Source organism: Suricata suricatta, chromosome X (assembly GCF_006229205.1).
Source record: "Suricata suricatta isolate VVHF042 chromosome X, meerkat_22Aug2017_6uvM2_HiC, whole genome shotgun sequence".
Taxonomy (NCBI): Eukaryota; Metazoa; Chordata; class Mammalia; order Carnivora; family Herpestidae; genus Suricata; species Suricata suricatta.
The window spans coordinates 95,286,058-95,297,602 of NC_043717.1; positions in this window are offsets into that span (position 1 = coordinate 95,286,058).

Consider the following 11,545-nt stretch of genomic DNA (forward strand, 5'->3'; position numbering starts at 1 on the left):
AGCATGTTATGAATTGGTGTTTAAAAGGGGAAAGCAGGCACCTGGGTGGCTCAGTCGGTTGAGTGTCTGACTCTTGATTTCAGCTCAGGTCACGATCCCAGGGTCATGGGAATGGGCCATACTGGGCTCCATGCTGAGTGTGGAGCCTGCTTAATAAGATCTCTCTCTCTCTCTCTCTCTCTCTCTCTCTCTCTTCTTCTCCCTCTCCCTCCTGCTCAACCTCTCTCTCTCTAAAAAAAAGAGAAAATCCACAAAAGAAGAAATATACATATATATATGCATGCATACATATATATATGATACCTCTGAAATAATACACAAGAAACTAGTAACATACGGGTACCTCTGGGGGAAAGACGGGGTTGTGAGAGGGAGGCTTGTCTTTTGCTATATACCCTTTGGTGTCTATTGAATTGAAGATGATCTACCATCTACATATGTTTCCCATTAGAAAATAAAGGCCATGTCACTTCAATAACTAAGAAAACTGTCAATTCGGGAGTTTCCCATCATCCCTCCTCCCGGGGCGGCATCTCAGGTCACACAGGCTTACACAGCCTTGTGGCTGCGGTGGAAAGCAGCTGTTTAGGCTGGAAACAGACCAGAGGTGGGTCTAGGCTTGCTAAGGCCTGATCTACACAATCGGGAGAGCCTCTGAAAGAAAAATCACACACAGTCCTGAACGCAAAATGAGGCTCGGGGCCTCAGAACTCATCTGTGCAAATAAGGGGCCCCAAACCTGCAGCTTCATTAGCCTTGAGGCAAATCAGCCTCCGATGCTAAGTGTAACTTCCACTGGGTCCTCGCCATTGTCATCCCCCGCAGGGCTCCACCGAGAACAGCCCATTCTCATCCTGTTCCCAGCCTTCCAGCCATGCCCATGCACGGGAGCCTTACCCACACGCGCTTCGAACTTTGCCAGATCTGCCAGGTCCTGTCTTTCTCAGATAACTTCCACGCCCTTCCCGGGGGTTACTCTCTCACGCCAGTGCTGGGAAAAAAAAAATTGGAAGAATCAGGATGCAGCGTTGTGGACTTTTCTGAAATCATGACAACATCAGTGCCCACCTGGCCATGTCACATTTTCTGGCAGTGGCCCAGCCACTCAAGTGTCGAGGCAGAGGAAAGGGGGCTGGTGGATTGATCCAGAGCCGGGGTTTTGCACAATCGGTGTGGCATCAGGACAGGACAAGGGAGGGAAGGGTATGGTATAACACATGTTGAGTGGATGGGCATTCAACATGGTTGTCCATTACCACGGACACTCGACTCAATGGTAAAGATAGGGATTCGGAGACAAGATAGTGGGAACTGAGGAGCGGGGTCAGAGGGGACAGGGCTGAAAGCAATTGGCTATGCGGCCTCGGTGCAAAGAGCGTCAGCAGTGACCTCCCCAGCGTCACCACCTCCTAGTCGTCTTCCCATCTTCGTGGTCACTCCTTTACAATCTCCTTTGTTGGACGTTTTCTTCAACTGCCTTTTAATATTAGTATCTGCAGCGCTCTGTCTCCACACTGGAGAGCTGCACTTGGGTATCCCACGCGCACTTCAAACCCAACACAACTGAATTCATTTTCTTCCCTACCTCACCCTTCGTCTTCTTCCGATTTCATGAGCTCTCGCTCACAGACTTAAGTTACTCTCCACAGTAACTCTCAGGTTTCAGAGACGAGGAAACTGAGGCTCAGTTTAAACAACTTACCCTGTTTCTCATTCTGCTACAAGCATCAGGGCTGTGATTTGAACACAAGTCTGACGGACTGAAAAGCTCATCATCCATTCATGAGAGCTTTCTATGGGTTTTGTAGTTGTGTGTGTGTGTGTGTGTGTGTGTGTGTGCGCGCGTGTGTGTTTAAGTAAATTCTGCCCGCAACGTGAGGCTCAAAGTCATGACCCCAAGATCTAGATTTGCATACGCTACTGATTGAGCCAGCCAGGCACCCTAGTTTTATATACCTCACAAACGGAGCTCTGTCCTGCTTAGTGGAACCACCATCTCTGCTGCTCCCTACACCAGAACCCATGTCTTGCTCCTCATGCCCCTCCCCACGAATACGATATAATCTGTTGCCAAGTCCTGCTGGTTTTACCTCAAAAGTATCTTTTGAATCGATCCACCTCCCTCCATCGCTGCCACCATGACCCTACCTGGACTGCTACCAGGGCCTTCTAACTGACCTCCACATACTTGCTGCGGCCCCTCCACCCGCCCTCCACACACAGCCAGAGATGATGCCAGCAAAGCAGAGGCGGGACTAGCTCACTTCCCTTTGTGCCCGTGTGATAAAGTCCACTTCCTCGTGTGACACAAAAGAGACTCCATTATCGTCAATAACCTCGGCTCTCCGGCTCTGTTCCTTCTTCGGTCAGGCGCCCAGGGGTTGATTTAAAGATTTTTGGCATCCCAGGCTTATCCCATTCGATGAGGCCTCTTTAAGAAAAAGAATAGAAACTTAGGTAAGAGGCTCTCTGGGGGAAGAGGCCCCACAAGTGAGGAGCCCTGAAGCTTGAAACTCATTAGCGCCACCGTAAGTCTGTTTCTAAGAACACTCAGCAAACCACGCGCAGTTTCATAAGCGCCCTATGCTGTTTCATGCGCACGCGCCTGCCTCCACCTGCCCGTGTCCTTCCCCAATACTTAAGCCGGCAACTCCCCCCTGGCCGGTGGGGTGCCGGAATCGGATCGCCGGCTCCCAAGGGCTGACCGGTAGACGCACATTTTGCGAGCCGGTTGTTAAACAGAGCCGTTATTAAAAAATAAAATAACTTCCAATTAAGCAAGCTATATGAAAGGCAAAGATATTAAATACTCCAAGCGCTTCACTCCCTAGTTATCTTCCCACATTTTACTATTATCCATGTTTCTGAGGCTGAGTATGTCCCTTCTGTCTGTGTGGCGGAAACACTCTGCAATGATGTGCGTCCGGGCCTCTCTTCCCAACTCCACGCTCAACGACATCACGCCGGGAGCCTGGAACTGGCCGCCGCGCGCACGTATTTACAACACCGACCTCTGAACTCCACAAGTGCCTCACGTCGGGGCTTTGTTTTCCCTAGAGAGCCCATTGTTCGGGACTTAGCAGCACCCCACAGTTTACAGCCAAACCCAAGGCGCACCCCTGTGCGGCCGTCTCTGGTTTCCACCCCCCACACGCACACACGCGCACACACACACACGTGGGCGCACACGCAATCACTATGCCTCTCCCATATCCTGTATGTGCTCAATAGCATTTCATATACTTTATTTCAAGAGTTGGTTTAATGAAAGGCAGTGCTACGTTGTACCCATCTTTGTATCGCACATGCCTCACACGTTGTAAGGGTTCAATAAACGGTGGTGGAATAAATTTACGCTGGCTGGGCTCAGTTTCTTCTTGTGTCAAATGAGAATACCCGCTCTCCCTACCACACACAGACCTTATGAGAACAAATGAAATTCTAGACATGAAAGTACTTGGAAGGAAAAAGTGAAAAGTATCACACAAGTGTGCGGTATTATTTTCACGTGTTCATGTAGTTTAATGAGTTTCCATCATAAAACACCTGTTGAAGCATATAATTCTAGCTTTCCTCTGTTCTCTCTCAAGATGTTCTAATTTAACCCCGGGGCTCCCTGGGTCTCTTTGAACCTTTCCGGTGTGAGGCAAAAGAAACCTCTTTGTTCTAATAAAGCTGACTATGAGGTATGTTTCTGTAAAGTTGATTTTGGACTTATGAGGAACACCCAAGAGGAAAATGATAAAATCAGAGATACATTCTCACTGAGGGAAAAATCCCAAGTGACGATTAAGGACCCAAGATAAAGGCATTATTAAGATGGTCCAAGCCACGGGCGCCCGGCTGGCTCAGTCGGTGGGTTGGAGCCCCACATTGAGCATAGATTACTTAAAAAAAAAAAAAAAAGATGAGTCAAGCCACCCTACCAGAAACGCTCTTTGTACTTTATTTTATTTGCATTTGTACTTATCTTATTTAACAAGCCCTAATGTTATCACTTACTTTGTATCAGACGCTATTCTAAGTACTTCATGGATATTAACTCATTTAACCTTCATAAAACACTTCTTATTTTCATCGTAAGGTAAGGAGACTGAGTCACAGAGAGGAAGGAGGTAAGACCCAGCAGAGTAAGACTGAAGGTTGTAAGCCCTTCCCTGGGGGCTCTTCCGGCCGGGCCGGCTCCTGGCCACCCGAGGGCCACCTTGACCCCCCAGCCTTCTGCGAGAGGCTAGTCAGCCACTGGGGCTGCGTCCACTCCCTCCCTCGTATCTTTGATCCCAGCTCCTTTGTGCCGCTGTGTGATTGTTCCATAGCAAACTCAAGTACAAGCAACTGTGGACCACTGTGAGTTACCATCATTCCAGGACTCGGGACCATGACCAGCCTTTGGGGTCTGAGCTCTATCGGGCCTCCTGGGCAAATTCTTTCACATCTCTGATCTCAGCTTTTCCATCTAGAAACATGTAAGTCAATGTTTTGTAATGGAAAGGAAAAAGGGTTTCGTGTCAGACGAGCTTTTTCATTCATGCGTTCTCTTATTCACCCAATGAATACTTCCAGAGTCCATTATGTGTGTCACTGAGTGGGGTACCCGAGACAGTGGTGAACAAAGCTGATATTGCGGTAGTCCTGGCCCTCCTGAAGCCTCATTCTAGTTGGGAAAAGAGGCAAGACACAACAAACAAACAAATAACTATAAATTGAAATAAGCATCCCAGTAAACACTATGGGAGAAATGGTATGCGGGGAGGGCAGAGGAGAAATCTACTCTCCACAGAGTGATCAAATAAGGTTTCTCTAAGGAAGTGACATTTAGGGACACCTGGGTGGCTCAGTTGGTTAGGCTTCCGACTTCAGCTCAGGTCATGATCTCCCGGTTTGTGGGTTCAAGCCATATGTCAGGCTCTGTGCTGACAGCCTGGAACCTGCTCAGATTCTGAGTCTCCCTCTTTCTTTGCCCCTCCCCCTCTCATGCTCTGTCCCTGTCTCTCAAAAATAAATAAATATAAGAAAAAAAAGAAGTCACGTTTAAGCCAATCTATTTTTTGACTAGATTTGTGACCTTGGCCAAGTTGCAGTAAGTGTTAAAAATTACAATAGGCAACTGTTCTGAGCCTCAGTGGGCACAGTCCCTGCCTGTCAGCAGTCTTGTGATGACGCGATGAGGTAACACATGTGAAACACCCAGCATGTAGGAGCACTCTATAAATGTTCGCTCCTTTCCCCTTCCGGCTCAAGCGGTGTTCTCCTGAAAACGACTCAAGGTCACACAATCTGCTCTAGCAGTTATTTAGCTACTTAATCGGTTCAAGAAGCTAGGAATTTAGTGGGCAAATCAAGTCACCCCCAAATCAGCAAAAATTATACCTACTTACTCTTTGGGATTGAACCAAGATTCCTTCAATTTCGCATCTCCTCCTCATGAAACCTGGAGAAGCCTTCTTCTAAGATAATCAGCTGGCAAGGCAGCAAATTAATGTCCTCTAATTTTCCAAATTGGCTCCAGCTAGCCTTTCCTATCCCTAATCTAACCTTCAGCCATACGTATGGCAAATAACGACCACCGGATCCTTGAATTGCCCTAGGATCTGGCACCCAAATTTCTCCCTTGCGCGGAACGGGGAAACAGGCCCGTGGCAGGAAAGAGTGCTGTGATTCGCCCCACTTACAAGTTAGGGGCCAGCACAGTCTAGTTTTCACACCCAAGGTCACATAGCAAAGTCACTAGCAAGCTCAGACCAGACTTCAAGACTATGTATGCCTTTGCCACTATTTTCTTGCTTAGACCAGTGATTGCCTGGGGTGATGATTAAAAAATCAGTTCAGCAGAACTAAAACCCCTACTGACTGGCTGTCCCATCACAAGACACACACACACACACACACACACACACAGAGAATGATGCTGATTTTGTCAACAATAACGAGATGAATTGTGGTTGGCATTCACTATCCTAAAGAATCTGTACCAAGTTCTAAGAGAGATTATCATAGGAGAGGCGAACCCTAAGGTTGTTTGGTGGAATTTCATCTGACCGCACTTTAAAAACATGGTGCTAAACACACACGCACACACCAGTACGGCAGTCAAACCTTTTTAAACTACTTATTGTTAATAATGTACCTACAAGTAAAAGTTTAAGCCGTGTTTCAGCTATCGTCTGAAATGTGGGGAGGATCACACTGTTGGGCCAGGAAGAAAGGAAGTGAGGGCTGGTCAACTGGATGGAGCAAAAACAATATTCTTGCTTTCTGTTTTAAGATATGTTTCATGTTCAAGAATCACTGTTTATTCAAATACTGCTTCCAATTATTAACATCAGAGATTATAAATCTCTTAATTTTAATTTTGTCTGAATCAACCATGGTATAACACAAGTCAGCACCTAAAACACTAGAGGCATTCTGAGGTTTTTGTCGTTAATTTTATCTTTCTTCTTTTTTAATTTTAGAGAGAGAGCAGGGTGAGGGGCAGAGGGAGAGAGAGAATCTCCATGCAGAGTGTGGAGTCTGATGCAGAGCCCAATCCCACGACCCTGGCATCACGACCTGAGCCAAAATCAAGAGTCGGACACTCAGCTGACTGAGCCACCCAGGTGCCCCTGAAGTTGCCTTTAAAAAAAATTACTGAATATATGTTTTTAGCCCCCAACAGGTAAACTCATTTCCAATTATGTTCAATGCAGTCAGTCCTAACCCTAAAATTTAAGAGCTCTGTCAAAATTAAAATAATGTACTTCAGCATTAACCTAAATTATGGTTGTTTTAAAATTTTTCAATACAGGAAACCATGGGGTACGCCTGAAATAAATTAGAAGCAATGGCTGTAACACCCATATCGCCAGTCAATGCCTTTGAGCAGCTCCTAGAAATAGATCTAGTAATATCCCTGATTTGGTGGCCAAAGCAATTTAAACAAATTAGAGATGCTTAAGCCCTTGTCGAATGGCTGTACTGAAATCAAATTTGATATCCTTTAAAAACCAATACTATAGATAGTAATTATAATTGCATCTGACAAGTCAGTCGGGGAGCCATCCCAGACCTCCAACATATACGATACGGCGCTTAAACAGGATTGTCCTTTTAAGCACAATTCTACATAAATCACTCCAAGCAACAAAAGAACAGGAGTCACTATAAAACAGATGCAGTTTGGCAACTTGATTCTCCTAAAACATTAGAAGTGCTCTGGCATGTAGTCAAAGTAATCTAAGGCTAGAAAAATCTTGGAGAACAAGAGGAATGACTGGAATAATATGGAAGAGCCCCCACTTCACCATGAATAGAAACAATTTTATGGTTCCCAAACTGAATTTGCTTTTCGTTTGTCGTGTTAAAAATATTCACCATTAGAGGGGTGCCTGGCTGGCTCAGTTGGTACAACATGTGATTCTTGATCTCAGGGTTTTAAGTTCAAGCCCCACGTTGGATGTAGAGATTTCCTAAAAGTAAAATCTTTAGCAAAACAATATTCGCCCTTAGATGTGGTGATTTTCTCATATTTTCCTACAGAAGGTAGGCTATATAAAAGTGCTTGGGTATAGACATATTCAGGCACCTGCCAACACAAGGGCAGATATTAAGTGAAAATGACAGAAAATTGGGACACTCAACAAACATTGAGCTCAGTGGCACCTGTTTCTTGTGCTGTCTCTTCTACCCTCAGGGTTGCAGAATACGCTTTATCTATCTGCTCTTGAACCGAGATTCTGCCCCAGGGAACTCTGTGGTCTTCTCACTGCCACTGGAATCAGATCTATGTCCTCAGCTCTAGAACCTGCTGTCCCCATCGCTCCCAGGATGTTGCAGTGACCTCTTGAATCCACATCCACAACAGCGAACTCGTCATCTCTCTCCATCGCCTCCACCATACCGCATCAGGTCCCACAACCCTCTACCGACCACCTCTGTATCTCAGTCGGGCTTGCCGGGAATTTGGGAGCCATTCCAGAAGGACTGCAAGAAGCAGGCATAAAGCGCGTGGGCCGGAGTTATGTTACTGCAGGTGCTCCGACATTCTAATTAGACGAACTACCAGCAAGATTACCCCACTTATCTATCTCATCCCATGTACAGCCTGGACACTAGCTTCTTGTGGACAGTGTCACTTTGGGCAGGTTACTTAACCTTTGGGGGCATCAGTTTCTTCATCTGTAAGATAGAGGTAATAGAATTGTTTCACCTCATAGGTTACTGTGTGTGTGCATTAAAAGATACGTTGCACACACACAGTAACCTAGCACTAACTAACACGAAGCACTAGCACGGTGCCCAGTGCAGAGCGAGCACTAAGTACTAGTCATGGTTATAATGATCTAGATTCTTCCTTCTGCCAATTAGGTTTTTCTCCCACCATTTCATTATAAAAATTCCCAAATGAGAAGAAAAACTGAAAGACGTGGACAGTGAACACGCACATCCCGATCACCTGAGGTTCTACTACCATTAACAGCTTGCTCTAGTGACTGAAGCCTCTATCTGTCCACCCGTCAGTCCATCTTAATTCTGTATGCATTTCAAAGCAAGTTTCAAAATAAGCATTCATCCCTACATGCCGTCACATGCTTATCATTAACTAGAATTCAGGATTTAGTTGGGTTTTTAGGTAAATTTGATATTTAGTTTGGTTTTTAGGTAAAATGAACATAGAGTGAAATGCGTAACACATAGGTGTACCCTTTGGTGAGTTTTGACAAATGCATACACCGCACGGAACCCAAATGTCTGTCCGGAAACAGAATTTTCCCGTCACCCCAGAAAGGTCTCCTATGCCCCTTCACAACCTGAAGTGATACCTTAGTGATCATCTAACTACTTATATATACTTTGATCAGCGGGTCAGGATAGAAACCTCAGCAACAGGCATCGATTTCTGTACTGGCATCACTTCTAAAATGTTGCTTTAATAATGTTTTCATGTCTGTTAATGCAAGTTCTATCCATTTCATGACTCCTTTTTTCCACTCTACTTTCTTGGTCATTCCTCCATATCTATTCTTACAGGTAAACGTTGGAGTCATTGTGAAGTTTAGAAACTATCCCTCTGAGATATTGGTTGGAACTGTATTAAGTCGATCCATGTATCTGAAGGCAAGCTGCCTCTCCGTCTATCCTGCTACTGGTATCGGGATCCGAACCCACCTGTAAAACAGCCCCGCAGCGGGCTTGAGGCTCAGTGCTCAGTGCTTGCCAAGCCAGACTCTACATTGCTGTCAGAGTGATCTTATCATGTCACTTCTCTGCTTAAAACTCTTAGTGACCGCCCTTTCTATTCAGAGCAAGGCTCCATGATCTGGTCCTAATCTACCTGTCCCCTCACACACACCATACATCCTGAACCAAGCGCTGTTCCGTGGAGGAGGCTTGATCTGACCTCTTAGCTTAGCTTTTTGCATAAACAGCTCTCCTAATAAAGCCCCTTCATTGGCCTTCTTGCTTGCTTCGGCCCCCTTGGGCCCCCTCCCCTGGGAAGCACTTCCTGGCCCAGCCACACTCCGGATCCCACGCTGTGCCCTCCAAGTTTCTAGCGTGGGCCTTATCCTATTGGTCCCTGGCTATCAAAACCTTGAGCAAGTTACTTTTTCCTGCGCTTTAGTGTCCTCAGTTACTGGACTATTTCTTTCAGCTAAAATTTTAGCCTTACCCATTTTCCTATCTGTCCCTTGCTCCAAAGATAAAATAAGTGAGAATTGCCAGAAAAGCAACTTCCAAGTCAACATATGTTTGGGCTAATTAAACCTAAGCCACATCAACTCTTCTATCTAGGGAAAATTAATGGCCACACTGATGACCTTGAAAAACCATAAGACATTTACCCTCTGAAGCAAAGACAGAAAAATACTTGGTAGCATTACGTACTTACTGAACGTACTGCAGGTCTTTAGAAATACATAAACTATGCATGGTCTATGTATAAATTACTAATTTTGCTGGCAAGTAATGATTCCAAGTACCACTTTCCCCCAAATTTCTAACCAAGTGAATTAGGCGCAAAGCATTTTTAGAATTGAGACCTGTAACTCTTAACAAGGACAGATCAGAATTTTTGAAGCCAGAGGAGGCTCTACGATCATCCAGCTCAGCCCTGACTTGAGTCGAAGGAGTTGGGGACTGTAACAGGGAGACTGGCCTACCCCTAAGGAACACGGCCCCTGCACCCACGCCCATTAAAAGTGGAAACTGCAGTAATTGTCTGCATACTAGCCACCTTTGGTAAAGCACCAGCGAGCCACTAGAGACAATAAACTTGTATTATTAAAGCGAAGGTTTGGGGGTGTTAAGGATTATAACAAATAAGCTTTAATCCCTTCTTTTACTGAGCTACTTTATTAGAGGGGAGGGAGTCCCTTTGCTTTGCTGCCACATCAAACCTAACTATGATTAGGCACCAGCATAGTAAGCATTGGACAGCCCAGGAAATATCCGTGGCGTTCTTTATGCTCGTGTAATTGCCTCAGCATTAGTGACTTCTAAAAACTCACACACACATACTTAATACTGGAAGACAGACTTTACTACCAAAAGTCTCTTTTCATTAAGATTTCACTTCATCACTAAGAATTAAAATCCATCCCCCCAACCACTACCACCAGAGAATGTACTTAACCTGCAGATCCTTGAGGTGGGCCAACATGATCACAGCTTCCCCTAATGAGGAAAACAAGACCTAGGCAACTCGCTCAAGGCCAAAGTGCAATTCGGCAAGAGCCCCTTTTACTGATTAAATTGCACCGACGAAGGGTTTGAAAACTCAAATTCTATGGCAGCAGGAAGTTGAGAATGACACATCCACAGACCCTCGGGACTTTGCCAGCACCTCGGCCCCTGCTAACGTCATTTGTCCTAGAAGCTGAGATCTCCGGACTGCTTCTCCAAGTGTGGTCTCCAGGCGGCCGCCAGCAGCTGCAGCTAGGTTAGCAATGCAGATCCTTAGGCCCCAGCACATCTGTCGAGTCACCCCCTAAAGGACTGGCCATTTGTGTTTTAACAAGTGCGGGAGTCTAAGAACCGCTAGAGGACCCAAACTGCCTGATCTAGGTGGCAACTGGCTGACTACATAGAACACTTTGTGTTGTCAATATTCACTTTTTCTACCTTGTGAGGTCTCAGACAGCCAAGTAGCAGGGCGGGAGGAATTTCTGCTCAAGGTTGGTCACCCCAGAGTGTCCCTGAACCCCAGCCCTAACCGTAGGCTCGCATCCGGGTTTCCAACACATCCTAGCCCCCCAAACAGAGGCAACATCTCTCCATCCAGCGGCGACTCCACGCAACGCTCTCCTCAGAATCCCAAACCCTGTTTGACAAGGCCACTCTTCTCTCAAGTTAGACGTCAAGTGTGCCCAGTTCCTCAAAGGCAGGCGTCCCATTGGTTCACAGTTTTGCACCCCCTCATATGGATAAGCACATGTACTTAGAATGAGCACATTTCTGGTAGCATAATCAAATTCCCAAAATTCGGGGTCTTGGTTCTTTCTGTAGATGAAACTTGAAAAGCAGCTATGCCTAACTTTTCCCTTAAGACCACCACCACCATGAGATT